General features: G+C 37.3%; 1 protein-coding gene across 1 annotated transcript in view; it reads left to right on the forward strand.

Moving 5' to 3' along the window:
• The window catches only part of LOC132842443 (cilia- and flagella-associated protein 58-like), a 164,673-nt gene that overhangs the window by 134,075 nt on the left and 18,534 nt on the right, over positions 1-12,064 (forward strand). The gene's annotated exons all lie outside the window — the stretch shown is intronic.

Here is a 12,064-nt window from a genome sequence, read left to right on the forward strand (position 1 = left end):
TTGTGGAGTTTGCATGTTCTCCCCGTGCCTCGATGGTTTCCTCCGGGTACTCCGGTTTCCTCCCCCGGTCCAAAGACATGCATGGTAGTTTGATTGGCATCGCTGGAAAATTGTCTGTAGTGTGTGAATGAGAGTGTGTGTGTGTGTGCCCTGCGATGGGTTGGCACTCCGTCCAGGGTGTATCCTGCCTTGATGCCTGATGACGCCTGAGAAAGGCACAGGCTCCCTGTGACCCGAGGTAGTTCGGATAAGCGGTAGAAAATGAATGAAGAATCAAGACTCTAGATATATATTAGTGCTGTCAATAGATTACATTTGTTAATAGCAATTAATCACACTCTTTTTGTAAAAATGATTAATCAGACACTTATAATGAAATTAAACATACACAATTTTTTTGTTTAACATGTTTATTTTTGACAACATTTTACAAAATAGTTTTTCGTCATTCAACCAGCTCTTAAGGCACACGGCTGACGTTTGTCTACTCACACGCTGTATACACTGATCCAGTGTTCTAGCCTGGCTAGAAATTCACAACAATTAAGGTCATCTTGTAAACTACAAATTTGCAACTGAAGGCCTGTATCTACGTCCCCACTAGCAAGCAATAAAGTGACAGGTGGCCATTTTTCTATGTATGTGCAGGTGACTCCAGTAAGCAACAACATGACCAGCTACATTTGCATTTATATTTTCTTAATTCTGTGCAAATTAAATACAACATACTAAGCAGCAACCTTCATACTAGAGATGAGCCGGATACTCGGCTGAAATGAGTATCCGGTACGGATAAAGCACTTCTGCCGAGTACGAGTATTATACGAGTAATACGAGTCAATATCTGTGCTCGGATTGAATGAAAATCATCATTGGGTAGCTGATTGTGTCAGCGTTCTGTGATAGGCTAGTCACAGCGCCCCTCCCCTACACACATACAGATGTATTGTGTTGCTGTGTCTCGCTCTGCTCACTCACAGTCACACACAGAACAGCTCTCTGTCTCTCCCTCAGTCACTCGGGTTCGCGGGTCTTTTCCGTTAACGTTTAGGGTTTCTTCAGCTTTTTACTTCGGGTTGTAATGTTAATAATACGTACTTACTAACCAGTAGAGTTCTGGTAAACGTGGGTTCGTTCAGACGTGGTGCTTGCTTGGTCGAATGCGACTCACTTTGCGTCTCTGCCTGTCGGAGATTTTTTTTCTTTGTCAGACACTGAGTGTCTGACACATTTTTGCTGTATTTCATAAAAACATAAAGGTAGTATGTTAGTGTTATAAATATTACAAATTAATTATTAGAAGTTAAAGCCCCGCATATTTCAATACAAACCCCGCCTACTTCCGGATTAGGCCCCACCCACTCTGAGTACAGATACAGATACGGATAATTCATATGGTTAACAGATACAGATACAGATAATGCTGTACTTGCTCATCCCTACTTCATACCTTGCAATTAGTCCTTATTTTTTGTTTAATGCGCATATGCTTACGGTTTCATCTTATCCTGACACATACAACCATCACTTAAAATATGTATAAAGACAAAGTGAAGTAAAATAAAGCTAAGAACCGAGTAGCACAGATTCTCGGTGCCTCTAGCGAGAGTACAGTTAACCTGTTTAGTCGTCTGCCAAGGAAGCTAGTACAAGAGATTTTAATCATTAAAAAAAAAAGAATGCAAGGCCATATGCCAGTGATTTATTGCAAGATTTGAAGGTTTCTGAAACCGGAATGTTGGCTTTAAGAAGTTAAAACTAGCATATGTTTATGCTAATGGAGTGAATGTTGACTTGCTTTCATTTTAGAAATAATCTTTAATTTGATAATTAATTTTATAGAATGTTAATTGCTAAGTAAGAAAACAGCAAGCTACATGTATGTATGTTTTTCTTACTACTTACCCTATTTGTTAGCTAGTTCATTTTTTTACTACTGCTGTCATAAGAAAACACCTGGATGCTGGATTCAGAGTGATGAGAGTTCTTTAATGTGTAAAAGCAACAACTAAACCACGAAAACTTACTGGCAAAAACTAAGTAGATAAAGACGCTAAGATCCAGACTACACAAGCTGATGTAAAAAAAAATTAGAATCATAAGAGAAGCATGAAGCTCTTTTTCTTTCAAAAGAAAATGTATTTCTTTCGTCCTTCTTAAATGTCTTCCCTCATCCCCAGGTAGTAAACAAAAAAGGCATGACAATATCCAGAATGCTTTTTAACCTGTTATAAATTTATAAAATTAAACTGTTAACCTGTTATAAAATTAATACAATTCATAAAACTATATTTTTATTTTTTCTAAAAGGTTAAATCCTTTTTAAAGTGAGTTTAACCATGTAATTTCCTTGTGCCTGTGTATTCCTGTGTCTATAAAATGCTTCTCTTTTCCACCAGGTTTCTGGTAACCCACCTCTCATCATGCATCACTTCAGCTCCTTTATTCTATTGGCCTACTGCATTCACTTTGCTGATTAAAATTGGAGAGATATATTTAAGAGCATGAAATATAAACCATTAGACACATGTCCTCAGTCTTTGATGTCCATCCATGTGTGTGATGTGCATGTCCTCTTACACATGTGTAGGAGTGATTTTAAATGCGAGTCTATCTTTAATGAGAAGCTTGTTGCATTTGAAAAATTGGCTCACTGGGCGTGAAAAAAAGATAGTTGAATTAACGATGTTCAGTAGGTTCTTATACTGTATGTGTTCTTCATTAATTAAGAAATATATAAATGGCTGTGAATAACAACCATTATCCTGCCAATCATATCCCAGTTCTTGTCTGCCAGCCTTAAAATGACACACTGTGTTTTTCCTCGATGTCCACCCCCTGCCGATTTCTATTCTTTATCTCTATTGCCATTATGCTTACATAATTGCTCCTTGAAATGGGAATGGCAAAAGTAGTGAAAAATGTGCGTACAGTATATGTACATGGTAAATAGACTATAAACTATAGTATGGATATAGTTGGGGAGAAGAAAGTACACACTCCTTCAAGTCTATGTTTTTATGTTTTTTATCAGGGCTTACGTAACAATTTTGTGGTCCTCACCAATTTCTAGACATTTTATTATAAACAAATCTTTTAAGATCCCACCACCTCGTGTAATTGTGGTTCAATGAGGCCATTGAGATGCTGATTTGCTAGTGTGCTTGGTATAATTGAACAGTTTCAGCCCAGTTTGAGCTGCTAGGCAGATGCCATTACAGTACATCTGTCTCAAGAATATTTTGGTATGAAGTGGAGTTTATTGTTTGCTCAATGACTGCAAGTTTCCAATTTCCCATTCCCAAAACCCAAATCATCACTTCTCCAACACCATGCTTGGCAGTTAATATAAGGTGTCTCATCTACACCATGGACTCATCAGTCCAAAGGATATTGTTCCACAGCTTTTCTGATTTATTCAGTAGCAATTTTACAGAACCATTTTGCAGTCATGCTGACATTATTTTTGGAGAGAAGGAGCTTTTTTCTAGCCAATTTTCCATGAAAGCCATGCTTCAATCTTTATCTGATTGTGCTGTCATGAACATAAATATTTAATGTGCTTCCAGAGGCATGCAGGTCACATGATTTAGCTCTTGGTTTTTCTTTATATCTCTGAGCATTAAACAGTCTGACCTTAGACTGAATTTGCTGGGACACCCACGCCTGGGAAGATTGGCAACTGCCTTGAAGACTACAAATGTTATTAGTCCTTCTCACTGTAGTAATGGTAAATATGAAATTGTTTGACGATGACCTTATAACCCTTCCCAGATTGATGATTACTACCAATGTTGGTTTGCATTCTTGGGAAAGAAAATACTACATATTAAATTATTTGCATTTTTGTTCTGGTCACCCGAAGCTGTTTGTTATTTATAGACTATTGAAAGGACAATCATTTGTTATTTCGGCCCTATAAAAATATAGAACTGAATGATGGTATATTTTCTTTTCCCCCATGACTGTATGTACCTCAATGTACCTCAATCTTATTCTTTTCATTACATTCTAATTTTAATTACCAGGTCTTATCTCTGTCTCTTCCTCAGTTTCTCTTCCACTACTAGTTGGGCTAGGTGAACCATACAAAACACACCATATGTTCCTCTCATTTCCTGGCTCATTAGGTGCCAAGCTACTTACACTGGGGCTGCCTTACATTCTGTAGGCAGCCAGATGGATCCCCAGCAATCTCTCTGCTTTACTCATATCAGCTTTAGCACTGAATATGCATTAGCTAAATGTTACCTGGTAGGTTGCTCTGGATGCTCTATTAAAAATATTTGGAATATTTGTGATGTTTTAAGTGATTCTGGTCTTAATTTATCTGTTGGTGCAGTATTTTTGTTGTTCCAGTGAGAAGTTAGTGGTTGTTCCATGATGCTATTATGGGGGACATTGCAAGCATAGTTACATAAAGTTTATTAGGAGAAAACTTTTCAGTGATCTTAACAGTTTTGTAATGTTATCTGCTTGAGAAGAGCGTCAAGTGAGCTGAACAGACTGAAGGACTAAAATGCTGCTGCATCACTATCTTGAGGTATCTTCAAATAGTTTCCACTGGTGTCAATATTAGCTGAAATTAACAAAGGGAAAATTATATTATATGCATGGGTTAAGAGTATGGGTTCATTTTTAAATCTGGTTCCTTTCAAGAATTCTTCCTTGTGTGGTCCCAGGTTTTTTCCGGGCGACTGTTGCTCGGTCTATTGTTAACTGTGCTATAAAACAATAATGAATTGACTAACATTGAATCAGTTATCAACATGTGCCCACTACTTACTCAGGTGTCCAAACAGAACATTTTAAACAGATGTTTAATGTGTTATCTCAAACAGTCTGGCTCTTTTGCTCTCAATGCCACATATCTCTGCCTTTATTTAATACAACATAGAATCAGATATAGCCATCATCTCCATCTCTTGCCGTCTATTTTTATATTGTACTTTATTACTTTGCCTCTTATCTTCAAAATGCTTACTATTTCCTGGAAAAGCTTCACAATCATTTCCTCGGTAGCTTTGCCATTCTTCCATGATGCTAATGTTCTCTTATCACTTAGCATTTTTGTGGTTCCTTATATTACCTTATGTTACCTCTTCACAGGTAATAAAATATATTTTCATATATTTTGAGTGTAAATCACCTCCTTCATCTGTTATCTTTATTACATATTATATACCTTAATCTAAGGCCTGACAGTATATAATTAGTTATACACCACATTTCTAAGGCTAGATTTCTTTTAATCTCAGTGCTAAAATCTGCTTGCAGAGAATATGCAGTAACCCAGACCTGTGGATCCTGGTGTGTTTTGGGATTTAATTGTTTATTGATTGCTGTTAAGATGCATGGGACAGTTGACGACTGATCGTCACAGCTTCAGCAAACTTTCATAGAACAATCAGAAGGTTTTACTCCGTTGCTCCACTGGGCACACTTATCGACTAAGCATGAAGTTCAAATATCTGTTACTGGATCTGAAATCTAAATGGGTGACAAGTGAGTGAAAAGTGAATATATGAAGTTCTTTTAAGTGCCATTGCCCAAGGCAGAAATATGTAAGTACCAGTGCTTTTTTCCCATTTGTGGCCTTAGTAAAATCATAGTCATAACCTATAACAGATTTAGGAAAGAGGCAGTTAAGGATAATGCATAATATCAGTGAACATAGAGAAAAATAAGTGTAGATGCAATATTTATAAAGAAAACCTTCTAAAGAAATCTTTCCAATTTTTATGCACTAATTTGGAATCATTGTTGAAAATGCTGAACATTTGATAAAAACCAACTAACCCAGATTCAACGCTGACTGTGGAATGGTTGACGGTTCAGGGGTCTCATTTATAAAACTGTGTGTAGGATCCCTACTAAAAGTTTACGTACGCCCAAAAGCCAAAAATGGCATACGCCAAAAAAAATTCCGATTTATAAAACCGTGCGTACGCACTCCTCTAAGCAATGTTCCCTTTATAAATCACAGATCACCCACAGATTTGCATACGTGAACCAGCCTCATATCCCGCCCTGTACACACCCATTTTTAACCATAAATAGTCAATGCAAATCACTGCGTGGGCACGAGAGTGGACCTCGTTATAATGAGTTTCCTCTGTGCTCTGCGGGTTTAAAAATGGGGTGAGGAGCCAACGTCTCAGGGGGTAGCCACTGTCGCCTACAGGTTATAATTATATTAAAAGCAACATTGTTATAATTATATTAAAAACAAAATTGTTACAGTTTCTACTTTTTAATATTGTTAAACTCACCAAGAAGCCAGCCATCACGTACTGCGCCTGCATTTAGTCTGTTCCCTACACCGTTATGTGTCAAGATAAAGGAATCATGTGTTGAACCAGGCCAGCGTGCCACAATGTTTGTGAGGGTCATGTTGGAGTCACATATGATTTGCCCATTAATAGAATGCACATGCTTTCTATTAACATAAGCAAATTCATTTTCAGATGGTGCCCTTATAGCAACATGACTGTAGTCAATTGCGCTGATTACATTTGGGAAACCAGACATTGCTGCAAATTGCATTTTAATTTCGGCCTGTTCTCGCACATTGTAGGGGAACCTGATGTATTGACTACCCATATTAAGTACCATTCAAAACGACAGATATTATGGCACTCAGGGACGGCTGTGCTATACCAGACCTATAGGGATGATAGATTCCAATAGAATTATTTCATATACAAAAAGGTCCTAGAGACAAAGTTGAGGATTACTTATAGTTTTTTTATATAAATAATTTACCTGTCTGCCAATTCCCGCTGGAAACAGCCGGTTGCCAAGAACCCCAGAGTGGTGAGGACTTGTATTTGGACTGGGATGGCATGGTTCCGGCATGTTGCCCTCTCTAATACTGGACCCAATTCAGCACATAGATCTAAGAGCACAGCTCTAGAGAATCAATCGGCTTATTAGCCAGTCATCATAATGGGCCAGGAAATCATCATGGTCCCTGAAAACTCGTTCTCTCCTTATTCTGCCATTGGCGTAATCCTCCAACAATGCCAGCAGTGCCATCATGAAGCATTACATACCCGGGTCACCAGAGGATTTATATGTTTCTAACAATTAGACTGATCGTTAACACCTTGACAAAATCACAGAATTAATTTGTCGTAATAAATTTAAGGCGAAAATGTTATAGTGAACACATGCTTCTTCATGACGGTTTTGTAATGAACACCATAATAGTTAGGACCGATGATGAGTAGCGATTGTGCTTCATGACTGTATTTGCAGACTTTGACATTTTATGATATATGTACATTAAGGAAAATATTTCGTTTTTACACTGTGCTCTGCAGTTCTCTAATAAAAGGGTATTTCATGCTATTCTGTATCACATGTAGTCGCGCCATCTCCTCCTGCGCTCCCGTTGTGGACAATGTGGCTGTAAGGCAGCGCTGATTATTCATTCATTCATTCATTCATCTTCTACCGCTTATCCGAACTACTCGGGTCACGGGGAGCCTGTGCCTATCCTCAGGCATCATTGGGCATCAAGGCAGGATACACCCTGGACGGAGTAACGCTGATTATTATTATTATTATTTTTATTATTTTATTTTTAATACATTTTGAATTACGTTTGGATTTTACTAGATGTATATAGCCTAAAACAATCGGCACAAATAACACTGTTGGATTTAATCTTCATGATAATGTGGATATAACGTATGAAATGGAGTGAAAATTAAATGTCATTAATTCTTATAATTGTTCTTCTCAATCGTTCACGACCTCACCATCTGTGTCGCCAATTCCCTTTGTCTCTAGAATGTGCGTACGCACGTCTCAAAGTTTGCTTAAAGGTGCGCACATTTTCCCATCAAGTTTGTTTTTTATAGATCACAATCTTTGCGCGAAAACTGGCGTACACACGTTTCCAGCCCCGTTTTGTGCGTACGCACGCTTTATAAATGGGACCCCTGGTATTTCAGCAACTCCTGATCTCCACAACACTCTCTAGAGAATAAAGAATAAAAAACAAGCAACAACAACCAACAACAACAACAAAAAAGGTTCCTGCAAATAGAAGTTAGTAATTGAAGTTTAAGATGTCAGGAATACAAATAACCACTACTTAAAGCCATGAAAAGCATAAAAGCATCTCAGAACACAAAACATTAAACCTTGAGGTGGATATTCTTCAGAAATTGAAGAACATATTAGAGCAGGAATTTGAGGCTACAGTGGGTACAAATGTGCTGAAAGTGGAAAGCTGAAGATTGGGAAAAAATTTGGATGACATGCTGATTATAGATCCTTGACTTTCATTGTGTTAAATCTTTTTTAAAGCACCTTGTAGTGATCATAACTGTCTCTGGTCAGCATGACCACACACACACACACACACACACACACACAGAGCTTTTTTAAAATCTTCAATCTCTGATGTCCTCAGAGCAAGTGCTTGATGTTGGTTCAATGAAGGAGGCTGAGTAGGAGAGGGTTCAGCAAATGTGTTTTCCAGTATTTGCTCCGGCTTGATTGCTCTGCTTTCAATTGCTTTTATATACGCTTAATTGCAAGTTGTTTTTGGGTAAGGGAGTCGGCTAAATGGCATAATAGAACGGTTCTTTGCTTCTGATTGATGTTTCCGCAATATGCAAAAACATATTTTACTCCTCTTCTTTTCTTGCTGCTTCTGTTGAAAGAGGTCAGTGCAAAAAAAGCAACAACAAAAAATCAAATCTCTTTCAGCACACACACTTTAATTTCTATGCCACTTTATTGATTTTGTGTGTGTGTGTGTGTGTGTGTGTGTGTGTGTGTATATATATGTGTGTATACACGCTTATGTTTTGGACATTGGAAAGGTGTTGATTAAAGTTTAAGGCAGTCATACGAACCCTGTCATTCTCAATGAATCAATCCGACCACATTTCTTTCTCAGTCACTCTTTCTGCTTCACAGTTTCCCTGCATTTCAAGGTGAACACTTGATTTGAAACTGAATGACAGATCGAAGAGTATATGAAAAATGAAAGCTGAAATACTAGAAATACTAACGGAATACACTCCCAAACTCCCCAGCCCTCACCTACACTGATTTATTTATAATATCAAAAGGAATAATGACACTGACAAGGAAAGATTGATGACTTCTTTTCAGTTTGGAGGCACTGATGTATTTAGTAGGTTTTCGCCTCTGATGCTGGAGCGTTGATGGTTGAAAAATAAGCACTTTGCCAACACTGCAATTAAAATGCATAAATTATCTTCATAGCCAACAAAGCTAGTGCAAAACAAAAAGCCAATATAAAAATATTATTTAGTTAAATAAGACAATAAAACAACAATGGGATATACTACAGAATAACTTCAACAGTTTTCTTATTAAACATTTTTGAATTATTGAATTAGAATTCTTTATTGGTTATATTTCATATCCTACTTGTCCATAATGTTGATAAATTGGCCAATGATGCTATTTTTGGGTAGGGATCATATAGATCATGCTGCTTTTTGATGATTTGATAGCACCATTTAAATTATTTAATTGTATAAGTCCTTTTCAGTTTCTAGAAAATGTTCAATGTTCATGAAATATATCACAAATCTACACAACATCTCTTCTATAGGACTAGATACTAAATGTCAAGACCCCTTGTGTTTGGTTCATCGATGAGGAAATGATCGAAAAAGCTCATTTTTTATGCTTTGTTCATTTAGTTTAAAAATGAATATTATTGTATTATATATGAATATATTATATGAATATCATTCCAAGTATGAAGATGTATTTGGTGTGCGACTGTATTGATAGGTTCCTGCGAGTCATGCTCGAACAATCCATGTTTAAATTAAAAGCACAAGCCATTTCAGTCCTGACACTCTGCTCTAGCATAGGAGTTCAGCAATAAAAATAGGCAAAGACAAGTTTCAAGAAAACACAGAGTGACTCTGACTCAGTGGAACAACAGAACTCAAGAAAACTCAAGAATATGCAAAAAAGCTTTTCATGAATATGGATATGCAAGTCCTAAATTATAAATAGAGATGGAGATTGGAGATTAGTCAGGGCTCAAGTTTGCAAACTTATAAAAGTTTGAGGTCAATTCTCCTGTTATGACCCTATCCAGGGTTGGGCTGCACAGTGTGAGAACAATCTTGGGGTTAGGTATAAGGTGGCACAGAATATGTATATAATCCACACAGAGGCAAAAGTTAGTTAAAGGTCACGTATTGAGATCTAGAAAGGCCTCTGAGATCCAGTACAATGAAACTGGGGAAAAATTAATGGTGGACCAAGGGCAAAATAGCAAAGAGAAAACACTGGTGTTAGGGAATAGCTAGCCTCAGACGCTATGCCTACGGACCATTGGCTGAATGTCTGAAGCATACAACAGAAAATTTGGAAATGCTTCCGAAGTCGTCATCTGATCAGTTGGATTCAGTCCACCTCAAAACAAAACTGTCATGATGCTCTACTTCCCTCATTGTAAAAACTGTTGTGTTTACAGCTGTGACAATAAGTTCTTATGAGTATCAGCTTAACATTGTTTTTTCCAAATTATGCACAGTACACAGTATAGACTCATTACTTTTCATGACATTCTTAAATGAATGATCTAAGGTTGCACACCAGCCTGTTTTTGTAGGTTTTGTAAACTTTAACATTTTCAAGTCCATAAACTTGATGCTAACAAATTGTGATTGGTTGCTTTGCATGTCAATCAGCAGCCAATTGGGTGGTCCTTGGTGAATAAAAGCTTCTATGGAGTCCATTTTGTGGCACAGAGATAGATAGACAGTCATACATACAGACAGATAGAGTTCCCAGAGTGCAACAAAAGGTTGTGTGTGTGAATATCAGGTTGAGTATTGTATCAGTTTTGCAAGGATGCTTCTCCAAGCAACCTAGAGCCTCAGTTTCATCATCAACTCTCCTTAGGTGTTTTTTCCTTCAAACTGCTACAATTGACATTATTCATCTATGAAGGTTAGACCACAGTGAATGAAGAGTACCAGGCTGTAGGCCACTGTGGTCTTCCTGAATTTAAACCTTCTTTAATATCAAGCACTTCAGCTTCGGAGCACAAGTTGCGGGTTATGGTATGTTATAGCTGTAACATAAATGCTAAGGTTATGTAAATAGGCTTGATTAAATACATTATCAATCTCGTAGTTACAGCTCATTAAAGTAATTTGTATGGCAGATACTCCTGATGCAAAAAAAAAAAATGAAAAATTTACTTCATTCATTTAGTGAGGTATGACAGCACAAGGCCATGACCAAGGCCGGGAACAGAAAAACACTAGGTGACTTACATATATCGTGGAAGTTTTGAGGTTTGAGAGATTTAAAGTATAAAGTATCACACTGGTAGACACGGGCAAGACTAAAAAAGGTTTCACAATTTAATGTGCTTAGCTGCTCAGCAGGACCCAACACTCCGCATATAGCATGAGAGTTGAAGGGCCACCATCATTGATTACATCAAGGTTTTATAGCCAGAACTCAAGTAAACAAGATATGTAAAAGCAAAAACCTCATCAATCATTGGCTCAAAATCACCGCATGCTCGTCTCCTGATCAAGCTAATCTGGACCAGTCCAGGGTCCGCTAGAAGGCCTACTAGAAGATTTACTTTGAAGTTGTTTGTCTAATTCCCGACAACTCGTCTCCAGTCCCTACTGCCCTTGTCATAATCTTAAGAAAACAACCGACAACAATGTCAGTCTCTAGTTACTACAGATACAAGGTAAAAGCATAGAAGGACAAAGCCTTATAAACATCTTTAGATTAGAAATTTCCACCACATGTACACACACATGTTTAATTTTTTGAGACGTTAAGGTTTCATATTTGATTTAATGTAAAAATATCCTTCTTGTTTGGGCTATACACACTTTAGTTTTATCTTAAAATAATCAAATTATACACATACTAATAGTTCCACTGCACTCTGGTAATGAGCTACACATTATCTTCATCGTTCTCTCATCAGCTCGTGGTGGGAACTTCTCCATACACAATGATTAAATGGGAAATACATATTTTTGCCACTCAATTGGTTCGTATATGGTACTCTGATACT

Source organism: Tachysurus vachellii, chromosome 3 (genome assembly GCF_030014155.1).
Source record: "Tachysurus vachellii isolate PV-2020 chromosome 3, HZAU_Pvac_v1, whole genome shotgun sequence".
Lineage (NCBI taxonomy): Eukaryota > Metazoa > Chordata > Actinopteri > Siluriformes > Bagridae > Tachysurus > Tachysurus vachellii.